At 43.1% G+C, this 20708-nt stretch overlaps 1 long non-coding RNA gene and 1 pseudogene across 1 annotated transcript in view; both read left to right on the forward strand.

The window, feature by feature from the left end:
• LOC139032806 (uncharacterized) overlaps window positions 1–20098 on the forward strand; it is a 41516-nt gene extending 21418 nt beyond the window's left edge. Inside the window, exon 2 of the long non-coding RNA XR_011485423.1 lies at window positions 18371–20098. This is a non-coding gene — a long non-coding RNA (uncharacterized lncRNA). The remainder of the gene's footprint in view (window positions 1–18370) is intronic.
• On the forward strand, window positions 2714–2811 carry LOC139032929 (U6 spliceosomal RNA; annotated as a pseudogene).
• Window positions 20099–20708: the final 610 nt, after the last annotated feature.

A 20708-nucleotide genomic window follows, 5' to 3' on the forward strand; every position in this document is an offset into this window, starting at 1 on the left:
CTGCTACCTGAGACAGGAAGGGGGTGGACAGAGCAGGTGAGGACGAAGACTTGGAGCTTGGTGTCTGACATATTAAATTTGAGATGCTGGTCCATGTTAATTTGAGATCCCAAGTAGGGGGGAGTGTTTGGACCTGAGTCTGAGCTCAGTGTGATTCAGTCTCTGGTCGTGCTGAGTTCTTTGTCATCCCCTGACATTTCTCTTCTGAATTCATATCCTTTGCTGAACTTGTCACTTCCTTTATTGGAGCTCAAATACCAACTGCATAAGTTCTGACTCATGTAGGCAGTTGCTCATGATTCAAGCTCGAGACAGCCTGGATCGACTTCATTTCTGTGCCTCATCTATACCGGTTCCCACTTGTCCTTCACAAGCCTGTCATGGTGCAGGCACCAAGACTGCAGTTACTTTCTACCTATGCCTTTGTAGTGGTTTTTCAGCCCTTGCTGACTTTTGGGAGGGAAAGCCAAGGAACCCTCTAACTTCTCCCCTTATTACTCTGAAGCCTGTCTCTCCTGTGGTTTGAGTTGTTCCCAGTTTGTAGGTCTAAAAACCTGGGGAGCTAACACCTGCTAAGTCTTTGCTGAACACGGATGGTAGATTCTAGCCATATGACCAAAGGGAGAAGTAACCATGCTTTCCTTGGTTCTGCAGATGAACTTCTTCACTGCAGAGTGTCTCACCTGGAATGTTGCTGTTCATTGGGAGCAGACTTGGATCTATTTATCAACTGCCTGGAGATTTGCTTGAGAAGCTTCTGAGTCTCAGTTTTAAGATGGAGGAAAAAAGAAAAGGAGTAATCTTTAAGGAAGACTGAGCAATAAGCACTAGAATATTATTGCTGTACTGTGCTTTGTCACTCAGTTATGTCTGACTCTTTGCATCGCCGTGGACTATAGCCTGCCAGGCTCCTCTGTCCATGTGATTCTCCAGGCAAGAATACTGGAGTGGGTTGCCATTTCCTTCTCCAGAGTATCTTTCCATCCCAGGGGCCAAACCCAGGTCTCCCGCATTGCAGGCGGATTCTTGACCATCTGAGCCATCAAGGAAGCCCAAGAGTACTGGAGTGGGTAGCCTGTCCCTTCTCCAGGCGAACTTCCCCACACAGGAGTCAACCAGGATCTCCTGCATTGCAGGTGGATTCTTTCATCAGCTGAGCTTCCAGGGGAAGCCCTGTATATTATTGAGGCCAATAAATGCCTCCTCGGTCCCTTGGGCAAGTGAAACAGCGCCGTCCACTGGCCGGTTCCCTGCAACACAAGGTGTCTCCAGGGGGCTGATATTCTGAGTTTATTATTGCAAAGTATCCCAGAGGCAGTGATCCCAGATTTAATGTGAGGCTCCCCCAGAGAAACCAGTTCCTTTTAGGAGAATTTTGCATATTCTAATTTTGTTTCCCCCCCAGTTTCCACTTACTATACTAAAGCCAAATTAATTCCAGAAAGGGAGAAGTTTCTTTTGCTCTCGCTTTACTCATGAAGCATACATTTTCATTATTCCTTCCTCTTTCTGGTCCTCATCCACTTGCAGACATGTTTATATTGCTGAAGGTGTATTGAATTGATAAAACTTGGTATGATCATTATTCTTAAAACACAAAGTGCTACTGTGAACCATATCCTGTGCTAAGAGCTGACAGCCACTTGAAAGTTTCATTGGATTCTCATAACCACTATTTAGGTATTCTGATTAGTCTTGTTTTCTAGATGAGGAAACTGAGGTTCAGGGCAGATATTCACAGCCACCTACTTTAACATCAGGAAAGTCTGGAATTTGGTAGCAGGTGTTTGAGATCCACAAAATTTGTGAGATTTTTGTGCAAATCACTTAATGTTTCTGAGTCTCGGATTCCTTGCTACATCCTGGGATCGTTGAGAACTGAAAGGAGTTGTGTATGTGAAGGTGCTTGATAAACTGTAGGCTTTATTATAGTTCTAAATAATAATTTATATCCCTTCATTAATAATCTTCCTGTTGTTGAATTTAAATGGCCTTTTATTTATTTGTTTTGGTTGCTAGACATAACATTGCAGTGAATATCTCATATAGTTTTTTTTTTTTTTTGGTCACATGGCACATGGATATTAGCCCCCTGATCAGGGGTGGAACCTGTGTCCCCTGCCTTGGAAGCATGGAGTTTTAACCACTGGACTCCTAGGGAAGTCCCTCATATAGTTTTAATTTTTGTTCTTTGAAAGTTCCTTAGGATAAAGGGATATTATGGAATTTTAAGATGGTTCATGATATGTATTGCCAAGAGGTGATAGCAGTTTATATGAATGCCCACAGTGTGTGGGGGGACCTCTTTACCACAGTGTTGTAATACTGGATAGTTTCTGAAGTTCCTCTAAGGATATGAGTGTAAGACACATTGTTTGAGAGGGCATTTCTTTGATTACAAGCAAAGCGGAATGTTTTCCCGCATGCTTGTTTACTAGCAGAATCTCTGTTTTTATGAATTGTCTTATCCACTTCTCTGCTAGTTTATTGGGGATCTTCATGTTTTGGTATCATTATGTGTAAGCAAGCATATTGATAATAATAAGCACAACATAGGCATGAATATTTGCTGCAAAGTTTTTCTCTATATGATATTTGCCCTTTGATTTTAGTTATACTAGTTCTGTCCAATGGTGGTTTATTTCTATAATGTACAAAGTGATCATCTATCATAATTTCTTTCAACATAACTTATAAAGTGATCATCCCCTCTGCTCTCTTCAGCAGGACATCTACTAAAATGGGGACGACATAGAGGAGAGTGGAGTGGCCCCTGTGCAAGGATAAATTCATAAAGTATTTTATATTTTTTGTGGCAAAGATTCAGACACGACTTGGAGACTGAACAACAGCAACAAATGGCATAAGAATTATATCTCAGTGAAGCTGTTACCAAAAAATGCCACAAAAAACCAAAAAGCCCAACATTTGTTGCCTCTAAAGCATTATGGTAAAACAAGTTTCATAGGGAGAATTTTATTTAAGCTTTTCATATCCACATCTACCTGTGATGTGTGATTGTGTGCTCAGTCTAACTCTGCGACCCCATGGACTATAGCCCTGCTAGGCTCCTTCGTCCATGGGATTTCCCAGGCAAGAATACTGGAGTAGGTTGCCATTTGCTTCTCCAGGGGATGTTCTCCAACCAGGGATTGAACCCGTGTCTTTTGCATTGGCAGACAGATTCTTTACCACTGAGCCACCAGGGAAGCCCCTCACTTGTGATAGGTGCTTATAATTTTCTTTTTGTGTGTTTTATTATTATCAGAGTTTAGGAAGAAGATCATGCTTGCTTAATGGACATTAGCGTAGTCTTACCTCTTTTTGCATTCTGGATGTTTTATACAACGTCGAAACCATCTGTTTCTTAAAAGGATGGAAATTGTTCTGGTGGAAAGATTGGGACAAGCTGCATTTTTGGTTGTTATCAAATAATTTCTTCAATTTCTTCCTTATTATTCTGTTCTGATTTATATTTCTTGAGTTATTTTTAGTAATCTGTATCTTCCTAGAAATTATTCATTTTATGGAACATTTCAGCTTATTTGCCTACAAGTGTGCATAACATTCTCTTTGGGTTTAGAGAAAAAAAAAATCTATTTTCTGTATTTTGTTCTATCTCCTTTCTCATTTCTAATTAAAAATGTTCCCCTTAATTATATTTGTCAGAGGTTTGTTTATTTTAGTAGTCTTATCAAAAAAACCAACATTTGAACTAATTTATCATTCTACAGCTTTATGTTTTACAATGTATTTATTTCAGCTTTTATCTTCATCTATTGCCTCTTTTGAAATTACTTTCCCCTGTAATTTTTAAATTGAAGGCTTTGTTAATATCAGTTTGGATAATCCCAGCCTGAATAGGATTCTGAAGCCCAAAATAAGTTATGGGGAGAGAAAATGATGTATTATCAGTACGTGTTTATCAAGCAGGGATCCGCAAGAAGCGAAGAGCCGGTGCCAGTGATTTCAATAGCGGGAATCCATTCGGGAACTAGTTAGGAGGTGCTGAAAGCCCTGAAAAGCCAAGTGGGCTGGTGAGATGACATGGAGATGAGCAACAGCAGCAAGCCGCTCCTCCCCACCCACACACGGCTGGAGGGACCGAAGAAGTAGGAGGGAACGTTCCCAGACCCGAGGGAACCAGAAGCAGAGGTCTGCTGAAAAGCCACGGAAGGCAGAGCTGGGGCCCCGGGGGGAGAAGGAAAGTGAAGAGGACAACCTGAAGTTTACTGTCCTCGTCTTCCCAGTCTCCTCCTGGGTGCCTCTCTTTGCTAGAAATTAACAGGAAGCCATTTGGCAAAGGAGCCTGAGAAATGTAATTTGCCAGAGTCAGGCTGAACAGGGAAGGGCAGCCGATGGGCCCAGAAGTGGACAGTGACCATCACAGACATGTTCTTTTCAGTCCAGGTGAGGTCAGGTGGGCTTGTGATGCCAGCACCAGGGCGATGTCATATCTTTTCGAGGTCCTGTGAGTCTCAGCTTCTATACCCCTTTCTCATGCTCCCTGTCTCTCCTCTTGCTTTTGATCTCTGAGCCCGTATTAAAAAGTTAAGGCAGTTTATTTCCTGACTCTTTCCCGAGTCGGGTCTCTCTCCTTTGGCCACCTTACTACCTACAGCCTTGATTCTAACCTGGACCTGCGTGCCGGGGTACCCACCTAGCTGTTTGTCTCCATTTGTGATTTCGTTGCTCAACTCTGGACCTGGGCTTCTAAAGCTGCTTATTCGAGGAGGAAATGGCAACTCACTCCAGTATTCTTGCCTGGAGAATTCCAGGGATAGAGGAGCCTGCTGGGCTCCAGTCCCCAGAGAAACAGAGTCGGACACGACTGCATGACTAACACACACATACTCAGACACACACAGTGGGCATTATGGGTGCATCCGAATCCTTGTAAATGGGTTTTATTATGTTCTTCTCCCCCCAGATCTCTTCTGTCCCCTGCATTCCTTCTCCTCGATAGGACCTCCTCCATCCCGGCATCAGAGCTGGCCAGCTGGGAGTAATCCCTTGAGCCTTCCCTCTTTCTCCCATCCCAAACAGGCCTTCACACATCTGCTCAATTCTGTGCTCTGAGATTTCTCTGTTTCTTCCCTCTTATCTCATTGCACCTGCACCAGCTCTGGCCTCATTATTTCTCCTCTGGCTTCTTCCAATTGTTGTCCCTTTCTCTATTCTCCTCCCACTCCAGTCCATCCTTCATATTAATGTGAAAATGATGGTTTTGGAAGTGCAAACTGGCTGCGTTACTCAAGCTGTAAACTCCTGAAGGCCCTCCAGGTGTACGAGATTGGCCCCAGGTGTCTTTGCTCTGGGATTGGCTCCTGCCTCCTCGGCCCACCCCATCTTTTACCGTTTTTCATCACTGCTGTCTGGACTATTCTATATGTGCCTTGCATCTTACTCAGTTTCAAATTCCAGCTTTGGGTAGCCTTTCCTGTTACACCCCCCAACAGAGTCAATCACTCCCTCCTCTGTGCTTCCCAGCACTCTGCTAATATCTCTCCTAGAGCTGTTAAATCTATTCAATAAACTGAGTTTCACAAAAGGAAGGCCTAAGTTCTGTTCATCTTTGTCTTCCCAGTTCCTGGAAATTTACTAGAAATGTTCAACGCGAATACATATGTACACACATAAATAAATAAGTACAATTAAAAATTATTTAACAAACACTTGCATAATGTTTACAACCAGGCATTGTTCTGAACACTATAACAAGTTAAAACCTTTTAATACTTATAACCACCAGAAGACTCAGAGGCTGTCACAGGTACCACTTTCCAGATGAAGAAACAGAGGCACAGATTGGGTAAAGCAGCTCGAAGCCACACAGGCAGTGAGCAGCCGAGCTGGGGGTTGGATTCTGGCGGTCTGGCTGCTGACCCTGGTTCTCCATCCCAGTCTCTACTGCGCCTCAGCAGTGTTAGCGGTGTGAAGAGGATGCGCCAAGAGGCTGCCTGATGGGCAAACCAGTCTGCTCTACACTGTAGTGTTCCCAGTGGTTCTCGTGTGGCCATTTCTTCATCTTACTGTGTGTGCTTCAGTCGTGTCTGACTCTTTGCAACCCCATGGACTGTAGCCCGCCAGGCTCCTCTGTCCATGGGATTCTCCAGGCAGGAATGCTGGAGTGGGTTGCTGTGTCCTTCTCCAGAGGATCTTCCCGACCCAGGGATTGAACCACGTCTCTTAGGTCTCCTGTGTTGGCAGGTGGGTTCTTCACCACTAGCGCCACCTGGGAAGCCCTCTTCATCTTAGGGAATCCCCCAAAGCCACGGACAGTGGGTTCAGGGCAGGGTAACTTTTTTGCAGGCTTACAGGTCTGCTTAAAGTTTTTCTCTCTCTAGCTGGAGAGGCCCTGGGCTAATGATCTGAAGGAGCCCATATCTTTTGAGAGCCAGGCACCTCAGCTAGCCCAGGAGGCTTGAGGATCAGGTTACTGTTGGGGGTTTTAATCTTGAATAAATCAGACTATTTCTTAAAATATTTTGGAGACCTTTTAGAAGCTAATACATGACTGTATTCTCCCCAGGATAGCACAGGTCCTGCCCAGAGAAAAGTTGGTTTAACTAGAGATTTATATGTCAGTTCCAATTCTGAAGCTTGTTTCCACTTCTGTTTGGGTCCTCAATGCACAGGATTTCTAGAGTTCTCCCGATGAAAGGATCCTAGTACTAGTGCATCTTTATTGTGTGTCCAGCACCACCCGCTCTAGTGTGAAGATGTGAGAGAGGTATAAATTGGCATATGGGGGGGTTGTCTCCTAGTATATATAGTTGGAGAGAAGAGTTAAGGCACATGCAAGAAGAATTAGGACAAGGCATGATTTTATATATTAGCATACATGTAATTAGTGTGGATTCAAGTGCCAGATTGAGTGATACCAACAATTAGAGAACAGAACGGCTTGTTCTAAGATGCAACTCATATGTCATGAATAGTAAATAAAAAGCGAGTTTGAGAAAGTAGATAAATGAAGGCTGGGGTGTGGAGGGGAGGTTATAGGAGAGAGTGAGTTTTGACCTGAATAAGGCAGGAAGATGATAAATAATAACATGTAGTTGAGAACTTTCCTGGAGGAGGGCATGGCAACCCACTCCAGTATCCTTGCCTGGAGAATTCCATAGATAGAGGAGCCTGGTGGGCTACGGTCCATGGGGTTGCAAAGAGTCAGACACAACTGAGCAACTAACGTAACAACACGACAGGTGGTGCTGGTGGTAAAGAACCCATCCGCCGATGCAGGAGACATAAGAAATGTGGGGTTGATCCCTGAGTCAAGAAGATCCCCTGGAGGAGGGCATGGCAACTTACTCCAGCATTCTTGCTGGGAGAATCCCATGAGCGAGGAGCCTGGAGGGCTATAGTCCATCGGGCCACAAAGAGTCAGACACGAATGAAATGACTTCGCATGCAGTCTTATTTCATGTGAGGGAAACTAGACCTCTGATTTGCTTCAGTTGGTATTATTTGGGTTTTCTGCTATGTTCAGCCAAACCTATTGCTAACAAACTTATTTATAATCTTCTTTGACTAGAATATAACCTTCATGAGTCCAGGGACTTTACTTGGTCCTTTGCTGTTGGTAACTTTACTGTTATTACTAAATCCTGAGTACCTATGATATTATCTGGGACATAGTAGGTGCTCAATAAATATTTATTGAATAATGAATATATGTTAATAGAGAAAGTCAGATCGGATTTCCCGAGGTGCTATTTGTGGAGTATGGATCAGCCAGGATAGGCTAGGTTTTGTTGAAGTAATAACACCAGAATATCAGTGGTATAAAAAATAGGAACCTATTCCTACTTAATTATAGTCATCTTCAGGTCTCAGCAGGTAGCTGTCCTCTGTGTCCACCATTCTTGGCTGCTTTGACCTTGTAGCATCTTTCCTTAAGTTCACTGTGCTTCAGAATTTACCCTGGCAAGAGAAGGGATCATGGGAAAACCGTGATTCAGTTTTGAAGTGCTCCTGCGTGGAACTGACACAAACCATTTTTGCTTGTGTTTCATTGACCACAGTGGGGTCATATGGCTGTGATGAACTTCCAGGGGGCCAGATGAGGGAGAGATGGAAGTATTGGTGAGCACAGGGAGTATCTGCCATAGGCTTTATGCGGCCTCTGAAACCCCTGGGGAGGGAGCGGGTAGGAGGCCTGAGCACACTCAGAGAGGGAAGAAATGATAAGGAAATCCAACCGAGAATGCCAGTCCAAGTGGGAGGAATGAAGCCATCTGCACACTGACGCTTCTTCTGTTTTGAATTGGGGTGTAGTTGCTTTTGCCAACAAAGGTCCATTTAGTCAAGGCTATGGTTTTTCCAGTGGTCATGTGAGAGTTGGACTATAAAGAAAGCTGAGCGCTGAGGAATTGATGCTTTTGAACTGTGGTGTTGGAGAAGACTCTTGAGAGTCCCTGGGACTGCAAGGAGATCCAAACAGTCCATCCTAAAGGAGATCAGTCCTGAGTGTTCATTGGAAGGACTGATGTTGAAGCTGAAATTCCAGTACTTTGGCCACTTGATACAAAGAACTGACTCATTTGAAAAGACCCTGATGCTGGGAAAGATTGAGGGCAGAAGGAGAGGGGGACGACAGAGGATGAGATGGTTGGATGGCATCACCAACTCAATGGACATGAGTTTGAGTAAACTTTGGGAGTTGGTGATGGACAGGGAGGCCTGGCGTGCTGTAATTCGTGGGGTCGCAGAGTCAGACACGGCTGAGCGACTGAACTGAACTGATAGTTGCTTTATAAGGTTGTGCTGGTTTCTGTACAACAAAGGGAGTCAGCTGTATGTATACATAACACCCCCTCCTCGGGGACCTCCCTCCCCCAGTCCCCTCACCCCAGCCCTCGAGGTTCTCAGAGCCCCGAGCCAGCTCCCCGAGCCATACGGCGGGTTCTCACCAGCTCTCTGTCTCACACATGGCCGTGCATATACGTCGATCCCAATCTCCTGACCAGTCCTACCCCCCTCGACCCCCGCTCCGCCTGTGTCCACACATCCTTTCCCTGTGACAGTGACTCTCGTGTTTATCTTTTTGAAGTTTGAGGATGGCGGCTTCTTGACCCCGTGGGCCAGCCTGTTGCTCATCGAGGATTGTTGAGAGCTTTCGCCTGTGCGTGTTCACTCTGGACCTCATCGTTGGTGCCTGCAGACTGTATTCTGCCCTCCTCTTTGTGCCGCTGACCCGGGCCTGCTCCCTAGGCAGCACGGTATAAATCCTGCACTACCACAGCATCTTTGCTCCCATCCAAACTGTGTCCCATCCCTTCAGGATTTTGAATTAAGCCATAAACTAATTCAAGCTAAGATGTGATCGTTTGATAAAATAACTCACCTAACATATTTGCATTTTAATGGAGGCTCTCAGTGCCTTAAAGCAGAAGGGTTGTAATTTCAGGCACCCTGGTAAGCAGGTTGGGAAAATATTTTTCTCCAGAGGAGCCTTTTAGTGCTCCTTAAATCTTATCACACTGCTCTGCAGACAGAACAGGACTGAGTTTTCTCGGCTGATTTCTGTCGTGTTCCAAGCCAGATACCACCTGGGGAGAGGGTGCAGCGATAACAACACAGGCCCTATTTTATTAAGTAAGGGAAGAAAGGAAACCTATTCAGAGGAGATGGACTCAGATGTGCAGAGAAAAACAAATACAGCATCCCACTACTCTGTCCCCTGATAAAACATCCGTCGCCATTCGAATTATGCTGCTTTTCCATAAAAGACTACTCATGCTTTTTGTGTGGTTGTGGAAACAGCTAGGTTGCTTCCCCACTGTTTGACATTTTCCATGCTTGTTGCTAAATCTTTGACAGAAGCATTAGCTGGGCTGAAGAATAATAGTGTTGTAAGAAAGCTGATAATGGCCTAGGAAAAAAAAAAGTATGTATAATACATACCTTGACATCGAATCGCTGAATACTTTAATAAGTAATGCACACAAACGGAGGCCTTTTGTGTTGACATAAAATGTAAGCTCTACCTTTCTTCTCATCGAGAAGCATAAAGAACAGGAGAGGAAAATAGATGGAAGAAATTCAAATATTTTCCTTTGGGGACTTTGATGTGCCAATGTACTATACACCAAGAGGTTCTTTTAATTTCCTCAAGTGTTAGAGAGAATGAGAGTGGAGAGAGAAAGGATATAGTATGTGTCTTGCATTTTTAAAAAAATAATTATTTATTTTTTTGGCTGCACTGGGTCTTTATTTGTGGCAATCAAGATCTTAGGTGTAGCATGCAAACTTTTAGCTGTGGTGTGTGGGAACTGGTTCCCTGACCAGGGATGGAACCCCTGCATTGGGAACACGGGGTCCCAGCCACTGGACCACCAAGGAAGTTCCTGTCTCTTGCATTTCTTGATACTTCCCCAGAAACCAGTTCCAGATGTGAGAACTTCTACTGAATTGGCTTTCAGAATCCCCAGGGACTCGAAAGACTGACTAGCAGTGAGCACCACTGAAGTCAAAGGGACCCAGGCTCCAGTAACCAGGAGCCAGCCCCGGTGCCAGAGTGAGTGCACATGATCTGAGATGCAGCATCTTCTGGGCTGGAGCAACTGGTGGGACACATGATCACAGACAGAGCCTCCAGGAAGGGCAGTGAGTGAGAACAGTGAACGTTGTTGAATGTGGAAAGCGGGTTCTGGTGACTCCTGAAATTTTTTGACTTAGATTTTTTTCTGTTTTTGAAAAAAGAATTCTCATACATTTTCATCGTCAGGACTATCCTGCTGTAGTGTCAGATGATAAATGTGAAACCTTCTCTTTCTTTTCTCTCATTTTCTCCTCAAAAACTACAACTGCCCTCTCCTTTCCCTCCATCTTTTGACCAACCTTAAGCAGTTATTGAAATACCTCTTTCTTGGTAACCGCTATTTCCCTACACTGTGATGGCATGGAATTTAGACTCCAAATATACCTAGTTGCCTCCTATAGATTATTCTTCACTCTGCCTACAAACTGGTTGAGTTAAGACGTATGTTGCAAGTACTCAGAACTGAGGCTCACAGTGGCTTGAACAACAAAGATCATTGTCTCACATCACAAGAGGTCTGCTGTTAGGAGTTCTGTGGTTAGAGTTGCTACTGTTGTTATTACTCACTAAGTCGTGTCTGACTCTTTGGGACACCATGGGCTGTACTGTGCCACATTCCTCTGTCCATGGGATTTCCCAGGCAAGAATGCTGGAGTGGGTTCCCATTTCCTTCTCCAGGGGATCTTCCCAACCCAGAGATCAAACCTGCATCTCCTGCATTGGCAGGATTCTGTACCACTGAGCCACCAGGGAAGCCCATTCTTAGAGTGGTGGCTTCCAAATGTCATCAAGGCTCTTTCTGATTTTCCATTTTACCATCTCTGTGTATGAACAGTGGGGCCTCATCCTTAATGCCTCATGGTCACCATATGGCTGCTGTAGCCCCTTCTTTCTTCCTTGAAGGAAGAAGGGATTTGACTGACAAAAAGGAGCATCTTTTTATTGAGGAGCAAAATAATTTTTCTGCGAAGTCCACAAACTCACTGGCTCTCAGATCTCATTGTGTAGTCTAGATCACATAGCTGTTCCTAGCTGCAAGAGGGGCTGCAAAAATCATTATCTTGACAAAGAAAATACTAGGATTGTCCACAGCTGACCTAGACTCATCCTGATTTGCTGCCTGGAAATAGGTAGGTTCTGCTAATGAGAAAAGCGTGAGGGTTGGCAGGCAACTACAGTGTGTATCTGTGGGTAGATGGTACTCCCCCCCCTTATTTAGTGTTAATTGAAGGATAATTACAATATTGTGTTGGTTTCTGCTATACTTCAACATGGATCAGTCATAGGTACACATTTGTCCCCTTCTTGAGCCTCCCTTCCACCTCCTGCCCCACCTGGGTTGTCACAGAGCCCCAGTTTGAGTTTTCTGAGTTAAAAAGCAAATTACCAATGGCTATCTGTTTTACATGCTGCTCTCTCCATTCGTCCCACCCTCTCTTTTTTACCTCCACCCCAGCCCCTGTGTGCATAAGCCTGTTCTTTATGTCTCCTTTGCTGAATAGTTTCATCAGTGTAGATGGTACATTTTATCCAGCTCTTGGTTTGTGCCACAGAGGTTTATCTTACCCTGCAGTTCTGTATAGGTATTTCCCTGGGTAGTGGCTGTAAATATTTTTACATGAAATAATTGTTTTTTTCTCTGATTTCTATTAAAAAAAACTAAGATAAGTTTCTATGGAAAGCATTTTTGCCAAGATTATACCAAATCACATGCTTAAAATAGTGGTACTATAAGATACTGAAATAAAAAACTCTGTAGATAATTTCCATATTTGAGCAATAGATGTGTTCCAGCAAAGTGCCCCTAAGGTGACTTTATGTAAAGTAAACCCTCAATTCCCTTTAGCCATTTTTATGAAGTTGGAGACATATTCCCATTGGAAAATATGTTTCTGTAGGTGGTACATGAAACTAAATAGCAGATGAAGTTTCTGTAGGGTAGCTCAGCTTCCAAATGGAACTCTGCATCAGAACTACCTTTCAGGGTTTTCTAAAACTATAATATTCCTAGATTTCTCTTCAGATTTGTGGGAAGAAGGCCTGGGAGCTGTGGATTTATAAAGCTTCCCAAGTGACATTGATACACTGGCAGGTTTAGGAATTATATGTAAGAGACGTGGAGTTACAGAACCTAATATGATTTTGAAATAATGTGGTCCCTCATTTTACGGATGAGGAAAGAAGTTATGAGCCTTGCTAGTGGACACAGAGGGACTGGAGACATAGAGGGACTTGAATTCAACCCTTGTGACTCTAATGTTTATGCCTTTGCCAGGACATCACCCTACTGGGGAAGGGATTTAGAATATTCCATATATGTGAGATGAAATTTGCATAGGCAAGAGAGACCTTCAGAGTTTGATGCTATTTTCCTTAATCAAGAATCTATTACTGGCACTGCCCTGGTGGTCTAGTGGTTAAGACTCTGCGCTTCCACTGCAGGGGGCATGGGTTTGATCCCTGGTCTGGGAACTAAGATCTCAATTCTGTGAGACTCGGCCAAAAGAAAAAGATAAATAAAAGGAGAATGCTTAAAAAAAGAAAAAAAAAGTCTACTGCTTGCCTTCATGTCTTTTTCTCATTTCTTTGATCAGAACCTCCCTCTGAATGTAAGATTTTCTGTAGAAGTCATCAAACTTTTTATTCTTAGAACTTCTTTCTTTGGGCCAAAGGTGTACATTGCCTTAGAGAGCCAGGGTACATAGTTATAATTCACCAGGACTATGAATGAATTCATTCAGGATGTGAATGTGTGCATGTCCTAGGTTGAGTAAATAGACACATAAGATCATAAACGAGGAGCTCCTAACACTTATGGGGTGCATTTTTCAGCTTTTTTTGTATATCAAACCACTCCAAAGGCAAAGGTGTAAGACCACCAACATGTGTTATTTCTCGTGATTCGTGGTTTGGCTGAGTGGGGCTTCTGAAGGGCGGCTGGCCTGACTGAGGCTGGATGGTCTGTGATGGCTGTTCCCATGTATTTGGTGGTCGGCTCATTGTCAGCTGAGATAATACGATGATTTGGCCACATGTCTCACCGTTTCCAGGACCCAGACTTGATCCCTATCCTCCGTTGCTTCAGTCATGTCTAATCTTTTGGGACCCTGTGAACTGTAACCCACCAGGCTCCTCTGTCCATGGGGTTCTCCAGGCAAGAATACTGGAGTGGGTTGCCATTTCCTTCTCTAGGGGATCTTCCCAACCCAGGGATCGAACCCGCATCTCCTACAGCTTCTGCACTGGCAGGCGGATTCTTTACCGCTGAGCCACCTGGGAAACCTGCTTGTTCATATGGTGGTGGTTAGAAGATCCCAGGAAGAAAGGGGAAAACTCCGATGCACAAATACTTTCCAGGCTTCTTCTTGTGTTACCTCTGTCAAAACAAGTCACCTGGCAAACCCTGAGTTCATGTGGGAAGGGACGTAGACACAGAAAGGGGGATTATTGTGGCTGTTTTGGCAAACACTCTCCTGCAGGGGCATGGCAGGTGAAAAGGGAGCCCATGAAGACCTGAGCACTTACTTTGTGCCTGGAAGTGTGCCCAGCAAGTTAGAGAGGCTTATCAGCTCAAAGTCATCCTTACTAAGTGAATGAACTGTCATTCAACCCTTGCTCCAGTGTAGATCCAAAGTTCGTGCTTGACTGTACCCAAACTCTATCTAATTAGTCTAAGTTTCTTACATCTAAAACCTTCACAGAGCACCGAGAACTCCCTTTGCTGCTGCTGAAACATACAAACAAAAAAGAATGACCCTTTGCGATGAGAGGTTATATGCTTTTACTTGACCATTTGTTCCTGATTACGTCTAAGGCTAATTGTTTATCTTATGGATGGTTAAGGCTATTAGGACCTTAAACACTGCTAGCACATTCTGAGGTTTGGCACATCTGGCTTGGATGACTCATGGGGAGTATTCAGATTGCCTTTGAAAGGTGTTTATTTTTCCTCATTAAGTCTGCATGCAGTCTATTCTTTCTGAACATGATTATTTCTTCCTTCAGGCTTGCTTTCAAGAGGGGTGCCCTGGAGCAGGTGCCTTGTTGCATCCTTACTCCCCACATGTCACTGAGTCTGTTTTACATCATTATCTCTTACCAGAGACTCTGTGTGGGGAGATTTTATTGCATGAGAAGGTATAATGTGCAAGGCATCCGAAGGCCTTGAGCAAGTTGCATCCTCTGCCTGTAAATCCCTTCCTGGCTTAAGAAATGAGAGGACTGAGGAGATGATGTGTGAGTCCACATCCACATCTAATTGTTTGCAATTTGTACTTTTTGCTTCTTGGATTGCAGGAGAAGGTCAAGAGTCTGGATTTGCTTGATGTGAAAGTTTGGCATGATCATGGAACCAAATGCCTCTCTGGTATCATTTCCTGCCACTGCTCTTCACAGCCAGGCTGTAACACTAGATATTTCCTAAGAACCCATGTCTCCTCCTACCCTCACAACTCTGACCATGTGGTTTCTCTTCCTGGAAGGACCCTTCTAACTTAAGGCACTTTTCCCTTATCTTTATCCTAGACCTCAGCTCAGCTCTCAGAGGTAGCCCCCTCTGTGAAGTCTTCTGCAGTCTCTACCATTTTACACAAGCTCCCAGCAGTGTTGAGAGTTCTTTTCTCTGCCACCCAGTGTCCCATGTGTATCTCTAATGAAGCAAGTTCACTCTGTGTTGCAATTTTATGTCTCTCCTTTGGGCTGGAAATTCCTTGAAAGATCATGGCTTGGTTCTCTGTGTGTCTAGCTCCCTAGTATAGTCCTTGGCATATAAATGATGCCTTTTGTGATGAGATTGAATAGCTGCCCCTTTCCTATCTTGGAATAGGGGCCTATCCTCCTGCCCCTATCCTCCATCTTTTTCTTTCTTTTCTGTTTTTTTTTTTTTTTTTTTTTTTGGCTGCACCAAAATGTTAGTTCCCTGACCAGGGGTTGAACCTGGGCCCTTGGCAGCGAAAGCCCAGAATCCTTACGCCTGGACTGCCAGGGAATTCTCTCCTCCAGGTTTTTTCTGATACTAGTACTGACTTCCATCTCATAATGCTGGAAGTATGTATTGTGATTGCCACTCCCCTTACAAGTCATAGGGGTAATGACTTCAGGTTTGGCAGAAAAGTGGGGTGTCTCCACCTTCTGGGTGCCCAATATTGAATTCTGGGAAATTCCCAGCTTCTTGTATCAGTGTTTTCACTAATCTCTGGCTTGCGGTGATTTCAGATCCTTGAAACTGTCTGGTGCTTGGAGAGAATGATCAACTATTACTCTGGCTTCTGATACTTTGGATGGGTCAAGGGGTGATTTTATCAGGGAATGTGCCAGATGGACTGAAGGAAGGGAAACCAGAGGTGGGGAGGGCGGAACTTAGAGGGAATCATAGAAGTCAGGGAGATTCTGTGCTTGGGTTGGTAGGAGGAGGATAGTGGTGCATTTGTAGACTTGTCTAGGGTAGAAAGAGGATCAGGTTTAGGAGATAAGATGGTACTTGTTTGATCATGCTGAGTTTGATGTGTTTGTGGGACATCATTGTGGAACTGTCCAGCAGGCAGTCAAAAGCTTAAGGTTATAGGGAAATAAAGGTCAGAATCTCAGTGAGAAAGACTAGGCTTGCTGAAGTTGAGGGGCAGATGAAGTTGCCAAAAGAAAATATACAGAGACAAGGAGATGCTGGCAAATGGGTACTTGCAAAACATCTAGTCTAACAATGAACCAGAGGGATGGAAGAGCCCCAGAAGAATATAAAACCATTGAAATTTATGGGGAAGAATTTGTTGAGAAATTGTTTGGAGACTCTCAAAGGGAACTCTTACTTATATATCCTAAATGAAAAATGGAATTCATCTTTATGTAATGATACCCTCTTGAGCTATGTGCCGGGTATTTTGCTAAGTTTGCATTTGAAGGCTGGTGGTTTCACCCAGATAACCTGATCAGCTGAGTCAGATTGGACAATAGGCAATAAGAAAGACTTTGCTTGTTGTGGGAGGGGGTGCGGATTTCAATAAGATGGGAGGGTTAGGAGTGTCAAATGACACAGAGAATCCTAAGGTTTTAATAGAAACCTTATAGGTAGAATTCCTGACTGCTTTTTAAAAACAGCATAGTTTTTATTCCCTAGTCCTTCCCTACGAGCAAAAGGTATATTTCTAGTTTTCAAGTATGATAACTAGATCCAAGTGGGATGACTGTTATGCTTTAATTATCTAATTTATTTTTGGTGTTCATCCAGCCTCAGAAAGAGGCTGCTTTATTGACAGCTATTCTATTTTGTTTTGTTTTTTAAAACAAGCAATTAGTGCTTAGAAAATACATTGGGAAATCTTATTTATTATGGTAAAATATATAAAAATTCATAATTTTTACCTTTTTAAAGGACACAATCCAGTGGTATTAAGTACATTCACAATGTTATGCCATTATTACCACCATCCACTTCCAGAACTTTTTCTTCATCCCAAACAGAAAGTCTATCTCCATTAAATATTAACTCCCCATCTCCTCTTCCTCTGACCCCTGGCAACCACCATTCCACTTTTCTATCCCTGTGAGTTTACCTGGTCTTGGGTACCTCATATAACTGGGATCACACATATTTATCCTTTTGTGTCTGGCTTATTTCACTTAGCATATTCTTAGGAATTCTTGACAGCTCCCTGGAATTTGGCAATCCCAATGTCTTGGCTACAGATTTCTAGAGTATGTGATGTAATTCTTCAAGTATTTTCTCAGAGGCTTTGCTCTACCCGCTCTTGAAATGGTTAAGTAGAAGTTTCTCTCCAAAGAAGCCACCTTCCACATTTTAAATACAACTTTGGATTGCAGCAGTTGTGTGATGGTGATCCTAGTGATGGTTTCACCTTTTGAATTGTGGTACACAGCTATGCTGATCCACCATGAAGGCACCCAGCGTCATGTACTCCTGGCCACGGAGGGGCTCCTGAGAATCCTTCACTATGTGATGAAATGCCTGGGCTTTCTTATCCTGAGTAATTGTGACCTGGTCCTGTGAACACAGGTCACATGTCGAAACACTTCTTCATTTTAATGGCTTTAATAAAATTTTGTTACAAGCCCCAATTTTTTTATTATTAGATTCACAGACATAAAACTACTCTGCCAAATTGCCTTCAAAAGGTTCTGAATGCTTATTCCTGATTTCCATAATTATCTCCTTGTGGCCCAGGAATACATGGTCCCCAGACCACCCTGAGTAACACCCCTGTAGGAAACATCATGTGTGGGAGTAGGTTGCTTGGAAACACACTGAAATAGATTTTTTTGAAAGGTATTTTCTCTCAAGAGAACTTTCCTTCTTACTGACTTTTGACTGTGGGAGGGGATGGGATTGCTTGAATTAATCTCCAGCTATTACCCAGCTTCTGGATAAGAGGCTGCCTTCCTATTGTTCTGAACCATGTTTGTGTTAAGAACACTGATATGGAGACTTCCCTGGTGGTCCAGTGGCTAAGACTTCATGCTCCCTATGCAGGGGGCCTGGATTTGATCCTTGGTTAGGGAATTAGATCCCACATGTTGCAATGAAGATCAATGATCCCACGTGCCTCAACTAAGACCTGGCACAGCCAAATAAATAAAAGTAAATATTAAAAAAAGAGCTCTGTGAAGTAATAAAATATCATTGGCTAGAATAATTGTTGGAGCTTTTGGTTGTCAAATTTGTATATCTCAATATACTGTGGTATTGTATCAATTCCCAAGACGAGTCATGCTACCGAAAAAATATCCTCTGGACCACGTTGCTGAACTAAATGGTGCAGTTTTACAATATATATGCCAGTTTCCAACCCACTCTTTGGGTCTTATTTACAGGTATTTAAATCTACATGATTCCTGGTGCTGATGGCTGGATATCTTCAATAACTCTACAAGTTAATTCAGTGCTGAGTCTTAAGTTGCGGGTAAATAACCTCCGATATGCAGCTAACACCACCTTTATGGCAGAAAGGAAAGAGCTAAAGAGCCTCTTGATGGAGGTGAAAGGGGAGAGTGAAAAAGCTAGCTTAAAACTCAGTTTAAAAAACTAAGGTCATGACATCTGGCCCCATCACTTTATGGCAAATAGATGGGGAAACAATGAAAATAGTGACAGACTTTATTTTCTTGAGCTCCAAAATCACTGCAGATGGTGACTGCAGCCACAAAATTAAAAGATGCTTGGAAGAAAAGCTATGATAAACCTAGGCAGCATATTGAAAAGAAGAGACATTACTTTGCTGACAAAGGTCCATGTAGTCAAAGCTATGGTTTTTCCAGTAGTCATGTATGGATGTGAGAGTTGGACTGTAAAGAAAGTTGAGCACTGAAGAATTGATGCTTTGAGCTGTGGTGTTGGAGAAGATTCTTATGAATCCCTCGGACTGCAAGGAGATCAAACCAGTCAATCCTAAAGGAAATCAACCCTGAATATTCATTGGAAGAACTAATGCTGAAGCTCCAGTACTTTGGCCATCTGATGCAAAGAACCAGCTCATTGGAAAAGACCCTGATGCTGGGAAAGATTGAGGGCAGGAGAAGAGGGCAACAGAGGATGAGATGGTTGAATGGCATCACTGACTCAGTGGACATGAGTTTGAGCAAACTCCAGGAGACAGTGAAGGACAAGGAAGCCTGGCATGCTGCAGTCTATGGGGTTGCAAAGAGTCTGACACAACTTATCAACTGAACAACAAAGCTTAAGGGAAGCTGGGATCATGAGAAATATTATCAAGACCTTTATTGGGACTCCACAGCTAGGTAATACTATAGTATATTCCTGCTTACAGGGTCATGATTAAAATCAGAAGACAGCCTCTTAGCATATGAATCTCAGGATGCAGGCCGATGGGCTTCAAACACCTCACATAGCAGGAGGCCATGTGGTGTAGTGTGTAAGATATGGATGTCATAATTTAGATCTGGGTTCAGTTTCTCCTCTGCCATTTATAATCTATGTGAATTTGAGCAGGTACTTAACCTCTCAGAGCCTCATGGATTAAGAATGTTAGGAGGATTAAATGAGAGTATATAAAGCTTGGTGCCTGTGTATAGCAAGCACTCACATGTTGATTTCTCTGCTGTGGTCTCGAAAGCAGCTTTTGAATGCTCAGGTTATAAGGTGGAAAGCACAGTCAATTGCTTCACAGTAGTGGTTGAGAACAGATTTATACTGCCTGCTGTTGCTTTTTTTTTTCCCCCTAGAGAGTTTGTAGTCCTTGTCTCTTAAAGAGATTGTGTTTGGTAGCAATAAATAGGCTTTTAGCAAAATGACTCTTTAATCCTGTTCAAGCATATTCTGCACTCACAATAGAAATGCAGATGAAAACTAAAATGAAATATGATTTCTTATCTCTCTGTTGGGCAAAGATCAAGCATTTGATACCATACTGGATTCAGGAGGATGCTGGACAGCACTGTGGAGGGTGGGGTGGGGAGAGCAAATTGGAACAGTGTTTATGGAGAGCAAATTAGTAATAGCTATCAAAATTCTGAATGTACATTTTACTTTTAGAAATACATTTATGCTTGCTTGTATGCAAAATAAAGTGTTTACTGATATCATGTCATTTCCAAGATATATTTTTTAGTAAAAAAATGCAAGTGGAGAGGAATGTGTATAAGTTGCATGGTATGCATAATATTTTTCTTAAATAAAAAAAATCATTCACATATATATTAAAGAGTATTTTGGGCAACCCCGATATACTTAACTGTGGAAACACAAAGGGAGAAAAATGGGACCACAGGGACTTCCCTGTTGGGCTAGTCACAAAGACTCTGAGCTCTCAATGCAGAGGGCCCAGGATCCATCCCTGGTCAGGGAACTAGATCCCACGTACTGCAACTAAGAGTTCTCATACCACAGCTAAAGATCCCTTATGCCACAATGAAGACCTGGTATAGCCAAATAAATAAATAAAAATAAATATTTAAAGAAATGAGACCACAGTGTTAGGAGGAATGTATAATAGTATGTAGGCTTCACACTAGATGTGAAACATGGGTCTTCCATAGCTCTCTTCTCCAGTAAGTTATATGAGGTCAGATCGAGTCTTTTGCCGTTAGACTCTCAGCACCTAGGACAGGGCCTGTCTCTGTAAACACTGTTGAATGAATACACGAATGAATGAATGAATGATTGAGGAAACTTGACCTTTTTCCTGAGCTTGCA

This window comes from Odocoileus virginianus, chromosome 33 (assembly GCF_023699985.2).
Source record: "Odocoileus virginianus isolate 20LAN1187 ecotype Illinois chromosome 33, Ovbor_1.2, whole genome shotgun sequence".
Classification (NCBI taxonomy): domain Eukaryota; kingdom Metazoa; phylum Chordata; class Mammalia; order Artiodactyla; family Cervidae; genus Odocoileus; species Odocoileus virginianus.